Source organism: Taudactylus pleione, unplaced genomic scaffold (genome assembly GCF_031769625.1).
Source record: "Taudactylus pleione unplaced genomic scaffold, aTauple2 ptg000026l, whole genome shotgun sequence".
In the NCBI taxonomy this organism is placed as follows: Eukaryota; Metazoa; Chordata; class Amphibia; order Anura; family Myobatrachidae; genus Taudactylus; species Taudactylus pleione.
Genome location: NW_028284428.1, coordinates 37214573 through 37238043, shown reverse-complemented (window position 1 = coordinate 37238043; position 23471 = coordinate 37214573). Strand labels below are relative to the sequence as shown.

Below are 23471 nucleotides of genomic sequence, written 5' to 3'. Positions count from 1 at the left end.
ACAGCTATGCGAGCGGCCAGGAGGCCGCTCCATTTTCATGGAGGAGGGTCCTGATTCAGAGCCCTGCAGGCCCCTAGTGACTTCTGCCAGAGGGAACCAAACAGGGACTGGGTTATCTGAAAAGATCCCTCTTTGCAATTGGGGACTCCTTCCTATAGGAAAGGACCGGGGTCCGGGATTCAGCGTCATCTGTCGAAGGTTCTCACTTTAAAGCTCCAAAACGTAGTAATTTCAGAGCTTGAGGAATTTTGGTCCACATACTTTTGTATGGGGACAGCGGGCCAGATCAGGACTGAAAGGTAAGCAGGAGATATCCGTGATATTATCTATGGGCATGATTCAGCAAAGAACGCATGAATGCAGATGCACCCGGCTGCTGCGAGAATATGCTAATTAATGCACACGCACGGCAATCGCAGCAGACTAAGCAGATGCCCAGCATTAAATAATACCACCCACTTTCCTTTACTTGTGTCCTCTATACCTGGCAAGACAGTGGAAACACGGTAACATCGAGAACCATCAGACCCATACACATAATAGTGGTTTAACTGACCCTCCCGCAGACCTAGCGAGACTTGTGCATCTAGACCTCAAGCAGCATCCGCCGCTGCAAGGGGTTAATTATGCACGTCCCAAACACACAGGCATGCATGCATTTGCCCGACCACTCTCCCATCACCACCCACAAATGCACTTCCTGTCAATCACTTGTCCATGAGGCTGCGGATTCCCTGCGTACGCATACTCCATCGCACTGACCGGTTTGCGCACGCGCACTGCGATGCATACGCAGAACAAAATCATCGACCGATTGCGTGCGTTGGCATCCGTGCATTCCTTGCTGAATCAGGCCCTATGTTCCCTTTAATTTGAATGGCCTGATACTTAATCATTAAGGTATTATGAATAGATCCCTTAAGCTTTATTAAAACAGATCAGGGAGGTTGAATAGTGGATGGTGACTCTTCATTCATCTAGTCTCACAGTGTACAGACATACCGTATAGGGCTTACAATGAAAGACTGAACTATGTGTGCCATATGCAATTAAACCTTCAGGGAAGCTGTAAAGTTAAAGCATTCATCCTCTTTTTTTTCTTGCATACATCTTCCCTGTAGAATTAAGTGGTTCAGCTGTTTAATGTAAGAGCTCTACGGATCCATCTATGTACAGAAAGAAATACACTTGCCATTCCAGTTTTGCTACTCTGTGCTACAAATACCACTGTTAAACTACGAAACCCAGGCTCACTCACATTCTCCTCCCTTCTATCTAATCACTCCCATTCTCCTCCCTTCTATCTAATCACTCCCATTCTCCTCCCTTCTATCTAATCACTCCCATTCTCCTCTCTTCTATTTAATCACTCCCATTCTCCTCCCTTCTATCTAATCACTCCCATTCTCCTCCCTTCTATCTAATCACTCCCATTCTCCTCCCTTCTATCTAATCACTCCCATTCTCCTCCCTTCTATCTAATCACTCCCATTCTCCTCCCTTCTATCGAATCACTCCCATTCTCCTCCCTTCTATCTAATCACTCCCATTCTCCTCTCTTCTATCTAATCACTCCCATTCTCCTCCCTTCTATCTAATCACTCCCATTCTCCTCCCTTCTATCTAATCACTCCCATTCTCCTCCCTTCTATCTAATCACTCCCATTCTCCTCCCTTCTATCTAATCACTCCCATTCTCCTCTCTTCTATCTAATCACCCCCATTCTCCTCCCTTCTATCTCATCACCCCCATTCTCCTCCCTTCTATCTCATCACTCACATTCTCCTCCCTTCTATCTAATCACTCACATTCTCCTCCCTTCTATCTAATCACTCCCATTCTCCTCCCTTCTATCTAATCACTCCCATTCTCCTCCCTTCTATCTAATCACTCCCATTCTCCTCTCTTCTATTTAATCACTCCCATTCTCCTCCCTTCTATCTAATCACTCACATTCTCCTCCCTTCTATCTAATCACTCCCATTCTCCTCCCTTCTATCTAATCACTCCCATTCTCCTCTCTTCTATCTAATCACTCCCATTCTCCTCCCTTCTATCTAATCACTCCCATTCTCCTCCCTTCTATCTAATCACTCCCATTCTCCTCTCTTCTATCTAATCACTCCCATTCTCCTCCCTTCTATCTAATCACTCCCATTCTCCTCCCTTCTATCTAATCACTCCCATTCTCCTCCCTTCTATCTAATCACTCCCATTCTCCTCTCTTCTATCTAATCACCCCCATTCTCCTCCCTTCTATCTAATCACTCCCATTCTCCTCCCTTCTATCTAATCACTCCCATTCTCCTCTCTTCTATTTAATCACTCCCATTCTCCTCCCTTCTATCTAATCACTCACATTATCCTCCCTTCTATCTAATCACTCCCATTCTCCTCCCTTCTATCTAATCACTCCCATTCTCCTCCCTTCTATCTAATCACTCCCATTCTCCTCCCTTCTATCTAATCACTCCCATTCTCCTCCCTTCTATCGAATCACTCCCATTCTCCTCCCTTCTATCTAATCACTCCCATTCTCCTCTCTTCTATCTAATCACTCCCATTCTCCTCCCTTCTATCTAATCACTCCCATTCTCCTCCCTTCTATCTAATCACTCCCATTCTCCTCCCTTCTATCTAATCACTCCCATTCTCCTCCCTTCTATCTAATCACTCCCATTCTCCTCCCTTCTATCTAATCACTCCCATTCTCCTCTCTTCTATCTAATCACCCCCATTCTCCTCCCTTCTATCTAATCACCCCCATTCTCCTCCCTTCTATCTCATCACTCCCATTCTCCTCCCTTCTATCTAATCACTCCCATTCTCCTCCCTTCTATCTAATCACTCCCATTCTCCTCCCTTCTATCTAATCACTCCCATTCTCCTCCCTTCTATATAATCACTCCCATTCTCCTCCCTTCTATATAATCTCTTCCCCTCTATCCAATAATCACTTGCAATTTTGTATTGCCACAGAAGCTCTTGAGAAATAAGGAATGTGGATGTCTCTGCTGTAACAGCAATGATCTCTATGATACAGTGAAACTTAATGCTAAGTATAAAAATGAGGTCCAGCCCTGGAAATTATCATTCTTAATTACAGAAGTTAATAAAGAGGGGTCAGACTGCAATACTCATTGAGAATATACAGTTATTAGGGTAGCACAGATGGCGTAATGGTTAGCATTACTGCCTACACAGCACTGCGGTTGTGGTCTATGTGGAGTTTGTATATTCTCCCTGTGCTCACATAGGTTTCCTCCGGGTACAACAGTTTCCTCCCACATTCCAAAAATGTACTGGTAGGTTCATTGGCCACCAACAAAAAATGAACCCTAGTGTGTATGTGTGTTTGTTTGCGTGTGTACATGTGGTAGGGAATATAGGGCCTGATTCAGCGTGCACTGCTGATCACAGATTCTCGATTATAGGGAATGTGCGCATGCTGGATGTGATCTGCGCATCTGCAGAACGGATCCTATGTGATCGCACACAGGCCTCCGTATGCCTCTGCCTGATTGACAGGCAGAGGCCTTTACGGGGTGGTGCAGCCAAGAGCGCCGAGAGGGGAAGGGGGAGTGAGTACTAATTAACCGGGCCGGGGCTATTGAAGTTGAGTTAACATACAACTCTGAATGGTATGCAGTCGGGAAGCCGGCGTACCTAATCCCGACAACCGGCTTCTCGATTGCTTAATCCCGGTGAGGGTTAAATGATAGGCGTCTAAATCTAGACGCCTGTCATTTTACCGATGCCGGGAGACCGGCGCCCGGCATCCTGATCGAAGGCGCGGGGGAGGGGGAGGGTTAGGTTTAGGGTTCCCGGGGGGGGGGGACATAGGGTTAGGCACCCCCCCGGGATCTTGGGGTTAGGCTAGGGGGAGGGAGGGTTAGGGTTAAGCACCCCCTGGGGGGTTTAGGGTTAGGTGGCGGGGAAGGGGGGTTTAGGTTTAGGCACTTAGAGGGGGGATTAGGGTTAGGCACTGGGGGGAAAGGTTAGGGTTAGGAACCCCTAAGGGAGGGTTAGGGGGTAGAATAGGTTAGTGAATACTTACCTGGGGACGATCTGGATTTTCATCCTTGTCGGGCTGACACTGTCGGGATTTGAACCGCCGAGCATGGGTCCAGTGGTAAATCATACCGATTCCCTCTGAATCAGGCCCATAGTTTGAACCTATGGGGCCCATTTATCAAAGGAAATATGAGGTAAATTCCCCGAAAACAGTGTTTTCGGGGGTTTACCTCAAATACTAAGTCTCCCCCGAATGTATGAAGGAGGGACCGCAGCTGCGATCCCTCCATTGCTGCTGGCAGCACCCTCCAACATAGGTTTCTATGGGGGATGCGATGCTGCCAAATATATCAATATCTGAAGATAGCATTAGCCGCTGTAGCCTATGGGGACTTACCGCATGTCAGCCGGCGGAGAGATCTTCCAGATCCTTCCGCCGGCAATGGGCGCCGCTCATGTGCAGTCCGCAGGACTGCGCATGCGCAGCAGCCTCCGACCACATTGCAGGAACGGGCTCCTTTCGGAGCCCATCACCCTGCATGTGCTGGATCATACATTCGGCCTCTATGATCGCATTTTGCAATGTGATCATGGGCGGTACTGCCTGCCCTGATCGCATTGCAAAATGCGATCATTAATAAATGTGCCCCCTAATCTGTTGCAGGAGTCCTCCAGAGCAGTTCTGGTCTCAGCTGGTTCTTTTAAAGTGATTGAGCATATGATGAACACTCCCTTACCATTGCTCTGTGATGCACTGTGCTAAGACATTTGTGTGCACAGCATCAGTGTCTCTTCATGGACAGCAATTATTTCTATATGACTATACATATTCTCTTCATTCACCTGTCATAAAAACAGAACAGAGAATAGATTAAATGTGACTCATGTGCACAAGCCTTTATGCTGATGTCACACAAGCTATTTTCACTCAGCAGGAAAACAGCCAGAGAAAAAGCTCTTCAATATTTCACAGCGTTTTTCATGCTGGCATGAAACTGCTGCCTGAAAAGCTGTACATAATATCTGAGCTGATTCTGAGGAGTAGTTTAATCGTTTGCGTGACAGGTACAGAAAAAATAAAACAGACTTCTGCATAACTCTCAAGCCTTGATTTAAGGACCTCTGGGTGGATCAGGGTGGGATTTGGGCGAATAAGAGTGGGATTAGGGCAAATTGAATGCAGGTCTAATTTTGTTCAAATTTTGCAGGTCTAAATTCGGTGTTACTGCGCCTGGAGCCGACCGCGCCCTTCTCAGCACATGACCACAGAGGGACGCTCTGCGGGGCTGTTATGGCTGCAGTCTACTGTTTGGAGCATCCAGAGGACGCTTTGCATGGCACTGCATCTGTGATTCTGGCTCTGTGTAGCGGTACCGGTCCATAACTGGTTACTGCCCTAAGTAAATTCTGTGAAGCAAGTATCTTCTTTCCTGCTGACCCTAGACATAGAATTTACACCTTTAACTGCCACGATACATCTAGGCCATACCAAGTGACAAGGGCATTTCTATAAAAGGTGCAGCCATAGCCTATACCTACGTCTCTGGCAAATGTAGTCACTGGAACAGTCAGATTATTTGTGCAAGAGATTAATCACAGGGCCCCCCTCCTCTCTTAAATCGTCCCTGCCTAGTGACCTTGTAGATCTGCACTTAGGAGATGCAGAGAAGTCTATAAAGTCCCGGTGGACAGGTCAGAGTTACACAATAGACATGTCCCTTCCACCACTGTATGACCAGCAATACGCGATGGCTTCATTGCAACCTTCCACCAACCCAATTTTTTATCATCTTTATGGATGGTGAGGCAGCCTCTATTGGTGATCAGAGTGGAGCATGATTGGTTGCAAATGAGGCCACTGCCTGGCAGACGTGAGATGCCAAATAATAAAAGCAAATGTTTGGAAAGCCTCTACCTCCACTGTATGTGGCATGTCTCAGGTTGGTGAAACTGGCTCTTCCATATGAAATGAACAAACCATCTGTTTATGTGGGTTCAGAAGATATGTTTGGCCATCTTTATTGGCGTGATGTGGACTAACCATAATTCTACCTAATCAGGATATGAGCAGCTTCAACCGCCTGACCAGAACCCGATTTAATTAGGTAAGGTACATTCTTATGTGTAGCACCAAATATTTTATTTTATTGTGTTTCCAAGAATATACAGTGATAGATGGCCATATAGAAATAGAGTTTTATATGGGTTCAGTAGAGACGTGTCTGAAGACATTATGTAAAGAAGGACGTCATCAGCAGTGACAATATTCTGAACCTATAGAATCACCCTATGTATCTGTAGATAATCAAATTGTTGTGGCCAGGGGCTTGATGATGAGCGCAAATGTTTTAATTAATTTCTTTATTTAATTAAAAAAACCTTTTGGACTTTATTTATATACATATACGTAGTGTACATGCATTTCTATAGGTTTAAAACAAGCCTATGACTAGGTAGTAAGCAGAAAGTGTTGCACGTAATACATCTTTCTTAAAACTATATTTGGTGCACAACTTGAAAATGGACATTTGACAGCAAAATTGAATAGTTGTACTCAGGGGGCACTATGTAGTAATGGGAGTGCGTGGACAAATTACTAAGCTCGAGGCCTGCTCGGATCAGCTAAGGAGGTGTAGACATGCAGCCAATATTGTCACACTGCCACTTTGTAGTAGCATAGCATCTATATTGGGGGACCAATGGGCAGGACATGTTGTGATAACACCCTGCATGATTTCCTGAGCATTGACTCCCCAAGTACTATACCAAAACATTTCACTGGTTGTACTGAAATGATAATTATTTTAATAGCATTCAATTTGTTTTGAGCACTTGTCCAACATCCACTGTGTTCATTCAAACAAGCCAATATCAGTGGCCTAAAAAATGGTGCTGATTAAATTTAACATAGCTAATAATCATGTGCCATATTGTTCTGTTACATGTGTAACATGGGGTATTGAAATGAGGACTCCAGACAGTCAGGTACTTGGTAGAGCATTGTCTTTTAATGGTAGCAGACACTGCACCTTAGCATACGTGAGTTTAGGCCTGGATACACACAGGCACATAACAGAAAATAAGCAAATAAACATAAAAGTAAATGTCCCAGCACTCCTTGTGCTAATGTCTGTGGACCTTCCAGGTCCTGGCAACCTAATGCTAACCACCACCCCTAGCCTATCGTCTGGCCAGTTTGTCCGGCATCAGGAGCAAGGAGCATCAGGTGTGTGCTCCAGTGATTATTCCAGCTGGGTCTGTGTAAATGTGAAAACCTGGAATCCCACTCCTCCCTTGCTAATGCAGAACGCACAGGTTCCACTCCAGCCTTCCTTGGAGGGAGCTGATTCCACCAGAATGTAGTCAATTCAGGTGAGAGACAAACCTTCTCACCACACATGATATTCATATTCAACTATACAGTATATTGTTACCATATTCATGTATACCACTATATTTTTCTGTGATACCACATTCATGTACCACTATATACTGCTCTGTGGATACCATATAATGTAATCATATGGGTTTCTTTTCTAGTTATGCTGCATGTGTAATTATACCGTAGGGTAGATATAATACAGTCAACTGTAAATCCCACAGTGTTGTAAATTATAGTAAGCCTTTTTCTTTCACAAGAAAAACTAGTCACAGGGCTTGTTTTGGACAGGATGTGGCACAATGGCTAGCTTTGGGTACAGCACTGGGTTATTGGGCCCAGTTCCAACCAAGGCCCTATCTGTGGGGAGTTTGTATTTTCTCCTTGTGTTTCTAATGGGTTTCCTCCAAGTACTCCTGTTTCCTCCCAAAATCAAAAATATGCTGGTAGATTAATTAACATCTGACAAAAAAAAAACCCCTAGTGTGTATGTGTGTTTCCATGAGCTAGAAATTATGAACTGTAAACTCCACGGGGGCAGGGACTGATGTGAATGATTACATTTTCTCTATAAAGTGCTGCGGAATATGCATGTGCTATATAAATAACTAAATGCTTGGGTTATTTCTTCTTATTCATGCAGGACTTGAAGTGCCGCACTTTTCTACTCTTCACAATCCTGCTGTCGGGACACCCAGGCTCATCAGTCTCGGCATCCTTGCTTGAGAACGTTCCGTTGGCTGCCTATTCATTCTGTATTCACAATCATCCTTTCCTTTCATATCCTCTCTCCTTCACATCTGCTTACTGATGCGCCCCTCCTTGTGTGCCATCGCTAATCAGTCAATATGCCCTCAGCTTCATTTGCACAGTCAATTCATGATGATCTTCTTAATGACCTTTGTCATTATAAGTGTTTCACTCTAATTCACACGAGCCTGCATCTCTCTCTTGTTCTTCAAACCCATAGATTCTCAGACTTCCCACGTCTTTAATGAACCACTTGCCGGGGCATTCAAATTCTGTACTAGGTTATGTGACTTAAGCCTTACAGTCTCTTTAGTCTATAAGCACTTACGTAGTCATTCACCAGAATGACAGGCAACATGTTGCTCTCCAGTGGTGAGACAGGGTATGCTTAACTTTTGTCACTTTGGGTAAATGGGATATACAGTATCTCCAAACATCCTCAGCCAGCAGCTGTGTCTTCTGGGCAGGGATATCTGGGTTCCAGTGTTATTTTGATGACTTAACACTTTCCATTTGTATTTTTACTTCTTTGTATTGCAAAAGTTAAAGGGTCTCTATATATGAAACTTTGCTTCTGCAATACACATATATACATCCATTCCTTAATATATAATTCTTCATGATCACGTAATGTTTCTTGGTTTAGCGAGAAAAGTAATACTTCCAATATAATGAATGAATGGTTTTGTTTGGCTTCAAATGTCCATGAACCTCAAGCCGATTCTCTTGAATGTCACTGCTCATAGAGTTTCATGAGCATCTATAAATAGCACAATCTAATTTGGTTTTCAGACTTGCTAATAAAAAATACACAACAAATAAAGAATAATGGCTCTCTTTTGCCATCTAGTGGCATTGTGTAAAATAACACATTTTATTGCGGTCTCTACCATAAGCATCGTCTTTCACTCAAATATTAAGTGGGGGATGTTCTTCTCATAAATACAGTTAAGGTAGTGTGTTTTAAATTATTATTATTATTATTATTATTATTGTTATTATGATCAATATTAAAATACAGTATTTCTGCCTAAATGCAGAGCTGTTCACATCTTGAGATGCTGCTTCACACCAGAAACATACGCTCCAAATTTACACCAGGCATATCTCACATACACATTAGCTAATATACATCAAAAATATTTTAAAAGTAATACTTCTCATACATCATAAACAAATCTTGTATATGGAAAAATAAATCTATTAGCAATATATATAATCATGATATATACCAGAGCAACAAATAAAGCACCAATTAGCACCAGCAGAGCATTCACAAGCAGCCAATCATAAGCCATTCGCTAATGCTTGAGGATTACATATCATCTACTATTTGCAACTTCCCTGACCATGTACAATGAATATGGCTTTCCCCAGCTTATTAATGCATCTTTTTCCCAGTCTGAGTCTGTTCTCTCACTGTTCTCAGCCTATGTTATAAAGCTCTTGTGCTGCGTATCCAGGTGAAAGCAGGCTAAGTGGCAGAATCATGCAAATCTGTATGAATGCATATACGATCACCTGTTCTGAGTATGGGTGGAGTGAATGCACGCAAGATATGCCTGGAACCAATAGCCATGCTGACCTTTCTCGCTGGTGTTTTATTTTCTCGATCTTTTGTTGAACTGGGCCAGTTTATTATTCTAAACACTCGATGGGGCCAGGGATAATATATAAAGTGAAAAATGGCCACTTCATAGCGCAAAACCACCTCAGTTTGTGCAAGTGTGCCTAGCTTTTCACTGGGAAATAAGTTTATGGTTTCTGAACTGGGAGCATTGAGTGGAGTGAACGTGCACTTACTGGTGTATGGAGAAGGTGTACCAATATACTTTATTTTACAGAGCTGTGCAGACACTAGACTTCATTTTAAGGGGGCACTGGCTTTAAAACAAGGCTAATTTATATAGATGGTGAGTCCGAACAGAAAACATATCAAATTACATTAATTGCTCTTATAATCAACATGTCGGTCTATCACATAAAGAATTCTAAAAGACACTTTAGTTGGTGGTGCTTCCCAAAAAATTGTATGTAACATACAGTATAGCTACAATATTTGCAGAGAAACAAAAAAGACAAAAGACACTTTCTGGGGTACTCTTCGGCATTAAATAATAACAAAATGAGAGAAACAATCTAAAACTTACCTTTTAATAATAATAAATACCTCTTATAAAATGAGTGCTGAAGAACACAATCAAATTTTAAGATATATCTGTGTTAAATCACATTATAATCGTTAAATTGGGCAAAGCACAGCGAAAATATTATGTCTCAAAATACACTAAACTTGTAAGGTCACTGACCTGTACGATTCAATCTAGACTTATGCACACTAGACAACAGTGGAACGACTGCACGATTACAACATTGTAATCATGTAATCATTCTTCATCTAGTGCAGTGGATAATGTGCCCACACTGAACGATATGTCATTCAGTGCAGACACCCTCTCTCATCCCCGAACATGCACAACGTGTCGTTATCTGCAGGCTGGCCTGCATGTTCAGGCGATGATAGATGTCAAAATCGACCAGCGGGAGTGCGCATCGCTGGTTATTTTCGACATTTTACAGGACGATTTATGAGCGATTAATGAGCGATTGAACGATAACGATGTCGTAATCGTTCAATAGCTCATTTTTATAATCTAGTGTGTACACACCTTAACACCAAATAAGTACTTAAATCCTAAGTGTGAAAAAAATTAAATAATTAATCACAATTTCTCAATTATAGCCCTTATTGGTACCATAGTTATACCGGAGAGTACTCTCAGAGCTGTAAGTTAATCCAAACATATATTGTGCTATTCAGCATACCCATATAGCTCATGTGAGTGAAAAAGTATGTGTTTCAGAGGCAGCCAGCATATATGATCTAATCAACACCTGCTATGTTTGGATATCTGCTTGCTGTTTTATAAAGCAGATATTCTAGTCTCAAGTCTTAACATCCTATGTCATATGCCATAAAGCAGAGATAAATTTAATAACACTTTTACACATATGTCACTAGATGACAGATATTTATACCTTGATCTCATGTGCTTGCCTGCATCATGTAATCAACTCTGTTCACCATAAAGCTCCTAGGTCAGCAAACAGCTGCAATGTGATAATTGAGACATATAAGTAAGACAGTAAATAGCCAATGTGTAAAGAAATAACAGGCAAATTAGTACTAATTGAATTCTTAACCTCAATATAATTGCCATTATCCACCAGGGTGATATTCATCAGCATAAGAGGTGAATTAACACATAGGGGGGCCTTTGTGCACCCCCCCCAACTGTGCAGCAGACCCCCTTTCCATACCTGCTGACAGCAGCAACATCTTTCTGGCTATATCTTTGTGAAGATGGCGTATGCGTAAAGACTATGGGACAGAGTGGGAGATTTATCAAAACTTGGAGAGAGAAAAGTGGAGAGAGATAAAGGGGTCTATTTACTAAGCCTTGGATGAAAATAACGTGAACGGAGATAAAGTACCAGCCGACCAGCTCCTGTCATTTTTCAACCACAGCCTGTGACATGGTAGTTAGGAGCTGATTGGCTGGTACTTTATCTCTGTTCATTTTATCTCCATCCAAGGCCTAGTAAATAGACCCCAAAGTACCAACCAATCAGCTACTAACTGTCATTTTTCAACCACAGCCTGTAAATTGACATATAGAAGCTGATTGGTTGGTACTTTATCTCTCTACTTTATCTCTCTCCAAGTTTTAATAAATCTTCCCCATAGTCTTTGCTATCTTCTGTGCTGGCATCATCTCTCCGAAGACATAGTTTGAACAATGGCACCACTGACAGCAGGTGCAGGGGAGGGTGCGGCACGGCACATTGCAGAGTCTGTTCTGGGTGCAGGATGTGTAGCAGGGGAAGGGGGAACTCCTAGACCAGTGTGCACCAGACACCCTATACCCATTATAGATATGTCACTTTCCCGCACCCACACCTAGCACATACTCGTTCCCTAAATCAACTTTGCTTAATTAATAATTTATTTAAAATGCTTGTTTTATAACAGTTAATTCAATAATTGATGCCAAGTTAACTTAAAAAAAAAAAAAACTGTGCTAAATTTGAGATTGTCAGGATGATGTATCTGTTCTATTGACATGCATTACAAATAATATTCTAATCTGTAAAAGTAGAAGTAATGTTAAATGTGTCCTCTTTTCGTGTTACATTTCCGTCAGCTCCTCAGTCAGCAGAATACTGTATGCCTATTTTGCATGCAAGCACATAACCACAACAATTTTGCAATGCAATTGAGAGAGGAGGAAATAGACCATTGTAAATGTGTTCCAGTACATTCAACCGTGTTGCAACGAGACGAACGGAAGAGGCTTTTCACTTGTAATGTCAGCATGTGCGATCTGCAGAGGAAAATTAGACAAGCTCCGACATAGACTGCAAGGGCACTGCTAGGCATTGTGGGTAATGATTAAAAGCATCTCAGCTGGACTGAGCTAACAGCTGCTCTTTTTCCGCCTCCAATTTCCAGATGGGAGTCCAATCACCTGAGGCCCACACTTTTTTCCCCCTACAGCTAATTCCTCCTCATTAATTAAATTATTAAATGACTTTAGTATCTTTGTTTAATGCCTTTGCTTGCAGGTGCATATATAAATTCTCATTCAGCTTTGTGCCAGAAGCGGAACATAATACTGTCTATGAAATTAACTGGGAGTGAGGGTTTGCGTTACTCTTGCCCAGAGCACAAGAGCAATTTAATAATTAAAGATAGACCTCGGATAGCCAACCCAGCAGTTAAGAAGATATTGCTCTCTCTGCAAGAGTCTTGAGTCTTTAGATTGTGTTACAGTCCTTCCTACAAGCAGAAAAGACAGTATTGTTGTAACCCACTCTGAATAGAATTTTACATTGATTACTGGTTTACCTTGGGAGCCTGTTATATGGCATTTTGCCTGACTGCTTTTGTAGACTGAAATAATGCATACCTTTATGAAACACAGTACTCTCTTTACTGAAGATTTATGTTACATTTCTGTTTATATATGGCTACAGTCTAAACGTGGGTACACACTAGAAGATTTTCTGAATAATATGCCCAATTCCAACGCATTGGAACGACATATCGTTCAAAATCGTATAGTGTGTATGCTCTATGTTGTCTGGTGTGTGACCCTGAGGGGTTGTCAGCCACATCGTCATGTCGGTCCTACATGCAGGCCAACCTGACGATGTGACTGATGACCCCATGCAGCTGGGATGCAGCAGGGGCCGTCATATTGGGCGGTCAGGCACCGGATCGTTTAGTGTATATCGGCCCGTCGGTGCATAAGCAAATGCAGGGGGGATTTCCGGCTGCCTGGAAACCCCCTCTCCCCAGCCCACACCATGGCCACAATAGAAATAGTAATATAATAGAATTTTACTAGTGCTGCAAGCTCTTCTCAGTATCACAAATGAAATAATTAGCAGCACCTGTGGATCTTTTAACATGTATCAGCCAGTAATAAATAACCTGTGCTCCAACTAGGAGATCTGGAAAACATGCACTGGTAGGGATGTACTGCTATAGAGCCCAATATGTACATATATGTCCAGGGCAGTGCTAGGTTCTTCTGCTGCTCCCCCAGACTCCTGGACTTGCTCCCAAGCCCTGGAATGGTGCACACATCTAAAATAAATACATTCAGCTCAGTCAGGATGGCCCAACAGCCGCATTTAATGGCTTATTGTGATATTGTGTATATGCTGGAATTATGATACACAATACACTTTGTATGACGCTTATAAAAAGCTGGTTAAGTACTAATTCTGCCCTCTTCATGGACTGGCCACACTCACTCTAAAATCAAGCATTTGGAAACCCCTCTCTAGAAATCCTACGTTTGCCACTGCGGTGGGGGGCGGTCGCGGGTCGCATCGCTGGATATACACATCATCAACTGTGTACCCAGCATAAGGCTATCTCATTTCAACAGATATGAAAAATAGAGTTGGTTTAAGGATTTGGGGGCTATAGAAACCATACTTGCCAACTCATTGGCTGCCCCCTCCATGAAGGGGCAGCCAGGTCGTCTCAGCAGGGGGGAGTGTTGCAGGAAAGTGGGTGGGCTGATGGGCGTGATGATGTGATTGCATCACACAGAGACATGGCTGTAGACAGCCAGTCAGGCCCCATTATTATCGATGGGGCGTGGCCTAATCGGGAATAGTGGCCACTCCTTCCTTAGAAAAAAATGAATGAAAACCCCTCGTGCCTGGGAGGGGGGCGCTCTGAGCTCCTCAGCCGGGTGCAAATCCAGGGGGGGCGCAGCAGTCTCCTCTCCTCCCCCCTACAGGCAGAGGAGAGGAGACTGCTGCTGCTGCTCAGTGGCAGCAGTCTCCCACTGCATGTGAGTGCAACATAATCCTACAAGTATTAGAAATGTTGGCTGTCTATGGTGCAGCGTTAGTAACAGGAGTACTGCTGCAGAAATCTTTATTGTGGGCTGTCTCTTCATACATTTTGGAGAAGCAGAAATACCCCTTTTTGGGGGGCATAAACGCAGAAAATTGGGGTTATCACTACTTTCCACATATGTTTGGCCCCTGATCTTTCCAGTCTCATCATAAATTCAGACATTTACATATCCCTCCATGGTCCACGCCTCTGTGCTTTATTAATTGGCTTTAAATAATATCAGTGAGTATTAATGATTTGTATCACATAATGGCTGTCACTATTTGGTGTGTGTAATGCAGAGAACCAGACCACAGACTGATATGTAAATGCCTATGCCAGTATGTATGAGCCCTTAATCACTTCCATGTCTTTCTCATCACTATGTGACTGGCCTGTCAGATGAAACTCAGCACAACAGGAAATGATATTAAAACCTGCAGCACACTTTAAGATCCAAGTCACACACAGCACAAAGCAATTTCCCAGTCCTATAGCGTGCTTCTGGGGCCCTCACACTTGCCTGGATTTCTCTTTCTCAGTTGCCCACATTTTAAAGTAATTCTCATGGACATATAGCTGCTGGGCAGGTGCTTCTGCGCAAAGTAATACTATATGAACTCCAGAACGACCTTGGTGCTCTGTGTACTTGGTTATGATGTCATTCTCCTGCAATGTCATTACTCATCTTAGATCGACATTTGCTCAGGAAGTAAGTAACTAACCATGAAAACTGCATCTATTATACAGATTACATATAGACAAATTTAGGGGTGGAATACAGGTGTCCAAATAATACCACTTAATTTCTAGTATTCCCCAAGCATGTGTACCGGGTCCTCTTTGCAGCCCTCTGTTGGTTGGATGATATTCTAGACCACGGGGGTATTTAATGGAATGTGATTTGCTCAAGTCACTGGTTCTCTGTCATTTATGCTATAAGTTACAAACTTAGAGATTTTGGTGGAGCTACATAATAATATGACGATAATGATAATAACAATAATAATAATAATGTTATATATACAGGGTGTTTCACTCATTATTTGCTCCCGACATGATGAATGTGGACGCCACAGTACACAACACCACTGTCAGAAGCAGGAATACCTACTGACTAGCAGTGGTGGCTCCATAGGTGGGGCTGCAGCGCAGTCTGAAACTCAAATAGGGGAAGCACGCCAACTGCCATCCTCGCTGGCATCCTCACTGGCAGTTGGTGTGGCTCCCCTATTTGATTTTTGGACTGCGCTGCTGACTAGGGTGGTGAACAGCTGCCTTCTCTTTGCACATGTGTGTACATCTGTCCTGGATGCTAATGGCGAACACTTTCAACACTTGCTATAACTTCCTCATGTTTCTCATAGACCGAGGTATGTCTGTGTCACATTTCATTAAATTACATCAATTACTTTAATAGTTATAAGAAAAACTTTGGGGCCAATAATGAGTGAAACACTCCGTATATATATACACACACACTTGGGATGGAGAAGGCGCAGGCGGGCAGGAGAGGGCTGTGGGGACTCAGGAGGTAGAAGACACAGACGTGCAGCGGAGGGCTGTGGGAACCAGATAGGGAGAAAGCGCAGGCGAGCCGCAAGGGCTGTGGGGACTCGGGAGGTAGAAGGCACAGACGTGCAGCGGAGGGCTGTGGGAACCAGATAGGGAGAAAGCGCAGGCGAGCCGCAAGGGCTGTGGGGACTCGGGAGGTAGAAAGCACAGACGTGCAGCAGAGCGCTGTGAGGACCAGGTAGGGAGATAGCGCAGGCGAGCCGCAAGGGCTGTGGGGACTCGGGAGTTAGAAGGCACAGACGTGCAGCGGAGGACTGTGGGAACCAGGTAGGGAGAAAGCGCAGGCGAGCCGCAAGGGCTGTGGGGACTCGGGAGGTAGAAGACACAGACGTGCAGCGGAGGGCTGTAGGAAGCAGATAGGGAGAAAGCGCAGGCGAGCCGCAAGGGCTGTGGGGACTCGGGAGGTAGAAGGCACAGACGTGCAGCGGAGGGCTGTGAGGACCAGGTAGGGAGATAGCACAGGCGAGCCGCAAGGGCTGTGGGGACTCGGGAGGTAGAAGGCACAGACGTGCAGCGGAGGGCTGTGGGAACCAGATAGGGAGAAAGCGCAGGCGAGCTGCGAGGGCTGTGGGGACTCGGGAGGTAGAAAGCACAGACGTGCAGTGGAGGGCTGTGAGGACCAGGTAGGGAGATAGAGCAGGCGAGCCGCAAGGGCTGTGGGGACTCGGGAGGTAGAAGGCACAGACGTGCAGCGGAGGACTGTGGGAACCAGGTATGGAGAAAGCGCAGGCAAGCCGCAAGGGCTGTGGGGACTCGGGAGGTAGAAGACACAGACGTGCAGCGGAGGGCTGTGGGAACCAGGTAGGGAGAAAGCGCAGGCGAGCCGCAAGGGCTGTGGGGACTCGGGAGGTAGAAGACACAGACGTGCACCGGAGGCCTGTGGGAACCAGGTAGGGAGAAAGTGCAGTACCATCGCGCATGCGCATGACAGAGTAGCCTGTTGCTGGCAGCGATCGGCTGTCAGCAGGTGAGCTAAGGACCCTGTGGATGAGGAAGACATCGCGGGACCTTGCTGGCGAGGTAAGTAATGATAAATACCAGCATATTCATTTGTGCAATACTAAACAAAATATGCCGCTGGTATTTAGAATCGTTGTTAAAATGGGGCCCACAGCCTGTAAAATGACAGTTAGGAGCTAATTCGTTGTTACTTTTTATCTTTCTCCACTTTATCTCACTCCAATGTTTGATACATCTCCCCCATATGAGCCAAACATCACAAAAACATTGACATGAGAAACAGCACAAAAGCCATGTAGTTTATTTACCCAAGGTAAGAGGAGTCTCTGAGCTGCTGATGAAAATATAGGGGCTCTCCCAGTTCACTCTAATAAACAACAGGAATTCAGGGACAAATATAAGATCACCTGCATGCTTTTGACAGTGATCAGGAGATTGTTGTACTCTGTTATTCCACTCACGCAGTCATCTTACTACGCTGCAAGTGATTTGTGTAATCCTACGCTTCTTCCTGCTAACAATTATTGCAGATAGCGGCTGCAGAAGGAGCGTCATTAGGGGGAGCAGGCTAGGGGTCAGGAGGCGAGGTCAGGACCTCATCTCTGTTTTCACTAGGCTTGTGCTATTCTTTCCTCCGCTTATGGGAAGAATGGCCTTAGGTAGGACTTGGATGGAGAGGTGGTAGGAAATGAAAAACAATAATATATCCCTCATGGAATACACTTAAAACTGTGCTAAAGGCTGAGTAGGTTTAAAATATAAAATTAGATTATATAACCTTAAGCCATAATAGAACCTTATGCATCTAACATACATGAATCAGCAAATGAGTAGAGTTATCATTGTTATTCCTAATGAGCAATTTAAAGAACTATAATGCAATTGTTCAAAATATGTAATATATAAGGCTCAAGCAATGCATGAAAATAAAGAAAAGCTGTTACATTAATATCCTAACACTGTAAAAACCCTTTTAGTGTTATTTAAACATGTTAAGTGTGTGCATGGTCATAATTCATATTAATGTACTAGTCCCTAGACGCAGAGTTGCCATCAGGAGGATACAAGCAGTACACCTGGCTGTATGGGGCCCAGAAACCATCTTTGCAGTACAGGGAGGGCTTAAGAACTTTGTGAAGCCTCCCACTGCACTTCTGGAATTATACCCAGCGCCGGTACTTGGACCGCCGGTGGGGCGGGCAGGTGGGGACTCGGGGAGTTGAGCTTTCAGTGGAATAAATGTTTATGGAATTACTACACTATGGGCCTGATTCAGTAACGATTGCAACAGTGAACGCAGATGGCCAATTGTTGCGTACTGCGCATGCATCGCAGTGCACGTGCGCGAATGCCTCACTGCAATCAGGACTGCGATTGCAGTGGATTCGCAGACCCATCGCAGAGTGATTGACAGGAAGTACCGTTTGGGGGTGGTGATGGGGGGGGGCGGCGAAACGCAGGCATGCCAGGGCATTTGAACGCTGTTACAGGGTCATGCATAAATTAGCCACTGCGATGACATATGCAGCCTGAGCTCTCACTGCGTACCAGAAGGTTAGCAATTCCTGAGTAAGGGCAGAGCTTGTGCAACTGTCCATGAGGCTGCGATTGTACTTGATGTTACCGATGGTTTCACAGACTTGCTAAGTATCACGGATGTGTGTAAGGTAGGGTGGGCATCCTTATGTTGTGCTGTGACGGCACCACAGTTTAAAGCACATCTATGACACATTGCTACACAGCAGTGGCAGAAATGAGAGGTGTTGCAAGACGGAATGGTCCTTGGGCCCTCCCACCCACCTAGTGTGGTACGGCCAGCAGAGTCACAGTACTTGTTTACACAGTGGGCTACGGCCCAAGGAGTCACAGTGCACAATCTTATTCACATTACACCACACATAGTACCCCTGATTCACATTACACCATAAAGTAGTGTCTCTTATTTATGTTACGACACACAGTAGTGCCCCTTTTACACAATGCCCACAGTAGTGCCCCTTTGACACAATGTCCACATTAGTGACACTTATACACAAAGCCCACAGTAGTAATGCCCCTTATACAATGCCCACAGTAGTAGTGCCCCTTATACAATGCCCACAGCAATAGTGTCCCTTATACAATGCCCCCAGCAGTGGTGTCCCTTACACAATGCCATCAGTAGTAGTGCCCCCTATGCAGTGCCCTCAGTAGTATGCCCCCATTAGTAGTGCCCCTTGTTGTATGCCACCAGTAGTAGTGTCCCTAGTAGTATGTCCCTAGTAGTATGCCCCCAGTAGTAGTGCCCCAGTAATATGCCCTCATTACAAGTGCCCCTAGTAGTTGTGCCCCCATTAGTTGTGCCCCTAGTAGTATGCCCCCTTTAGTAGTGCCCCAGTAGTATGCCTCCACTAGTACTGCCCCTAGTACGCCCCCATTACAAGTGCCCCTTGTAGTTATCCCCCATTAGAAGTGACACCAGTAATTGTGCCCCCATTTGTTGTGCCCCTTGTAGTATGCCCCCATTACCAGTGCCCCTTGTAGTATGCCCCTAGTAGTTGTGCCCCCATTAGTTGTGCCCCTTGTAGTATGCCCCCATTAGAAGTGCCCCCATTAGTTTTGCCCCTTGTAGTATGAGCCCAGTATCGCCGCCTTACAAAGAACAAAAAAAAAGACTTACCTGAATCCCCGCTCCTGCTGTGACCGCAGCCGTCCACTCCTCTCTGCACTATAGGAGAAACGTCATGACATCACCATCACACACAGCGGGGGGAGCCGGAAGGCGGAGCTCATGGGTGAGCTCCAGCCGGCTCCTTCCGGGGATGCAGCAGCCAATGAGAGTCTGTGTGACTCTCATTGGCTGCTATTACAAGCACACAGCTGCCGCTGGCGGCTGTGTGTTTGTTTCTGTGTAGGGCAGACCACTATCACTGCGTTCTGCCCTACACTACTGGGGCCCTGACGTCGGATTCTCTCGCGAGAATCCGACATCAGTAGGCCGCCGTTCGGCCTCAAAGGGGGATTCGAGTCAGGCGGGGTGAATCCGAACAGCGTTCGGGTGTACTTGGATCCCCTATGTTCTGAGCGGTCCGGATTCAACAGAATTCGAACCGGTCATCTCTACTTTTTACCTGAAATGAAGGCTGCTATAGTAAGGACTTTTGCACCTCATCAGGAAAGACTATTTTATATGTTATTAGTAGCACCGTATATGTATAACAACTGTTTTGAACTTTTAGAGAATTGGGGTATTTAGAGAAAATCTGAGGGTTCACTGCGACGGGAACGCACTCACCTTGTCCAACTCCCCGCAGTCCTGCTCCCGCCTCTCACTTGTATACCCTCTACAGAGCTTCCTGCTGCTGAGTGCAGAGACTCACAGAGTTACAGGTCAGTTCCTCCTCCTGTGTCTCTCTGATCTATATCTCTGCAGCAGCAGCCTGTGTTTGTTACACCTCCCCCACAACCACTTACATGGTTCTTCTCCTTGCTCCTCCTTAAGGCAGTGGAGGTAGCAGGCTCCACACACATTGTTCTTCAGCGCGTGTGACGTCAACCTTCTTTAGCCAGCACCCAGTCAACTTCACTCTCCTTAGCCAGCCCCCGTCACCTTCCTCAGCCTGCCACCAGCCCTCATCACCTTCCTCAGCCAGTCCCCAGCCCCTCACCATCGCAGCCAGCCTCAGGACAGGCGAGGATGACATGCGGCGATGTGACCTTCGACGTGACCTATGACATCACGCTGCTGCCTCACCGATTGCCCGTGCCATGACTGAGTCTGCAAGAGCCCAGTACGGTGTGCATTGTGCATGCAGAAGGGAGATTGGGTGCTGCTCTCTCCAAACTGTGGCACAGCGCCCCTAATGGGGTGGTGCCCCAGTTCAGCTGCACTGGTCGAACAGCCGTGTAGCCAGCCATGCGAGGACCCCCCAAATTCGGTGCCTGGGACATGTGTTCCCCTAGCCCCGCCCCCCATCCACTACCAGTTGCGGCCTTTTAATAAGAATTATTAAAAATTGCATGTCTAATTACATAAGGGTGTTAGGTGTATGTGTATTTGACAACCTAGGTTAAATTGACAGCCAAGGGGGACTATCCTGATTTCAGTTGGTAGATGCGTGTTTCCTTAAGGCCACATGTATCAGTGATACTTATGTCTAGTAATGATAAGACTAGTCTTATAGCTTCACTAGTCAGCCTTCATGCATATGCATGAGTGGCATGCAGAGGCAGATTTAACTGCGGCCCACCCCAGCAAAAATACCCCACCACCAGTCAGTCTTCTTCATGCATATGCACATGAGTGGCAAAAATACCCCACCATCAGTGAGCTCCCAGTAAGTACAGTGTCTTCCCATTGTTAGCACTTTCTGCTAAACACACGCTGGACGGACAGTGCCAGGGGGAAGTGTTTTCTCCCCCTGTGACTGCCAGTCTGGACTGTGATTAGCACAATGCTCATCCAATGTGAAGCCACTCCCCTTCTATTCTTCCAACCTTATCATGGTTCAAGGGGCTGCAGGCGAGGAACTCCCTTGAAGCCAAATGGTGTAAATGCCTTTTCTGCTGGGACGGACTGTGTGATGTACACGCCTCCCAGTGTTTTCTATGCCCAGACCAACAGTGACAAACATCTGGAGGGGGACGCACCGCCAGATTGTATGACAATCAGTTCCACTTGTAAACAAATGTATATACACTTCCACAATACTTGTTAAATAGGCTTTCTCATGATTTGTATAAGGAAGCCTTCCCAGGACAAACCCTAATCTGTTCACTGGTGGGGTCTACACCCGTCGATAGTTCCCTGATAGGACTTCTAAGCATCTATCAAGGACTATGGGCCTGATTCAGAGCCGGACGCAATTAGCGCTCGCTCGTCCTGAAAATAGGGGGGGCTATTCAAGTGTACCGTTCGCTGTTTGCGGTCTGTTCACGCCTCTAGGTCTGAACGAGCGAACAAAATTGCGGTCGTTTTTTGGGAAACTACGCCCCCTGGCCGCTCGCATCCTACGTCATGTCCGCTATTTATTAGATTAATCGAGTACATCGAACAGGGTATGAGCTGCTCGCTATTCTTGTGGTTGGTTTTTGCTACCACAATTTTGCGAGCAGTTCTGGCTTAAAAAAAACCCAGTGACGTTGTCAATGACGCTGATGTTTTAATTATGCACACCCATAAAACGCCCGTTTTGACCTTTAAGCACGCCTGCGATCGGATCTCCACTCCCCGTTTTCAAGCACCTTCCCCTGTTACCACCCACATACGCCTCATTCTGTCACTCAAAATAGCAGGCACTCGCTATTTTGCGAGCACATGAATTTCGGCCGCACTGACTGGTTCGCGCATGCGTATAACGATCCGTACGCATGCGCAGTTGGGCAAACATCGCTCGGAGCGAACGAGCTGCCACTTACGAGTGGCTCTGAATCAGGCCCTATCTTCAGAAAAACTAGACAGATATAAAGATTTTCTACACATAATAAATATACCTGTATAATTTCTAAATCAGGAAAATGAGGCCATTGAATGCTTTGGGGATTGAGGGACAGAAAAAAAGTATAAATTCTGTGAACATGTAAAATCAGGGAATGTATAATGAAGATTTAAGTGTAGATTCAATTTTAAAATATGTGCACAGTTACCTGATTGCAAGGCAAATAAGTGGTGGCATTTTTTTTATTAAGGATGTTAAAATGATATTGTGTTTTGTTGCACAATAGTGACATCATGTGGTAAAACTGGTAATTGCATAAGGCCAACATTTTCTGCCTTGGTATAAAATAAAGTGCACCCACGTCCTATGTACAATGGAGGCTCTGGCAACTATAGTGAGGACTTAACTTATTGCCTCAGTAACACCACTGGTTTCTAGTGAGTTTTTGCGCTGCATTGTCAGGAATGTTATACATTTATAATAGATATTCATATCTCTCATATCTACACAAGGACCCTGAGAGAGGAAACAGAAAGATTCCTTTGTGGGGCACTCTTTAGAAAGTCATAATAAACTTAAAATATAACTTTTAATTCTGGTATCGCCTATTAACTAAAAAAGAAAGTAAAATTTCATGTGTATCACACTCTATGAATGGACTGGGAACTGGCTGTTATCGGGGAAGTATAGTGGTGATATCAAACTAGATTTCTGCCAGATAAGTGGTTGGTAGGGAGCTCTTGGTGGCTATAGGCCCTCCTATGGTCACAGTATGTAATTATGACAAAGAAAATCAAATCCAGGAACCACTTTCAGTCACTCTGTTAATGATAGTAATACAGGTTGAGTCTCCCATATCCAAAATGCTTGGTACCAGGGGTATTTTGGATATCGGAATATTCCACATTTTGGAATATGTGCATACCATAATGAGATATCTTGGGAATGGGAGCC

General features: G+C 44.9%; 1 long non-coding RNA gene across 1 annotated transcript in view; it reads right to left on the bottom strand.

The window, feature by feature from the left end:
* LOC148539316 (uncharacterized) overlaps positions 1-12552 on the bottom strand; it is a 67192-nt gene extending 54640 nt beyond the window's left edge. Inside the window, exons 1-2 of the long non-coding RNA XR_015870258.1 lie at positions 12443-12552; positions 11184-11255 (exon numbers count right to left, since the gene is read on the bottom strand). This is a non-coding gene — a long non-coding RNA (uncharacterized LOC148539316). The remainder of the gene's footprint in view (positions 1-11183; positions 11256-12442) is intronic.
* Between the last annotated feature and the right edge of the window lie 10919 nt (positions 12553-23471).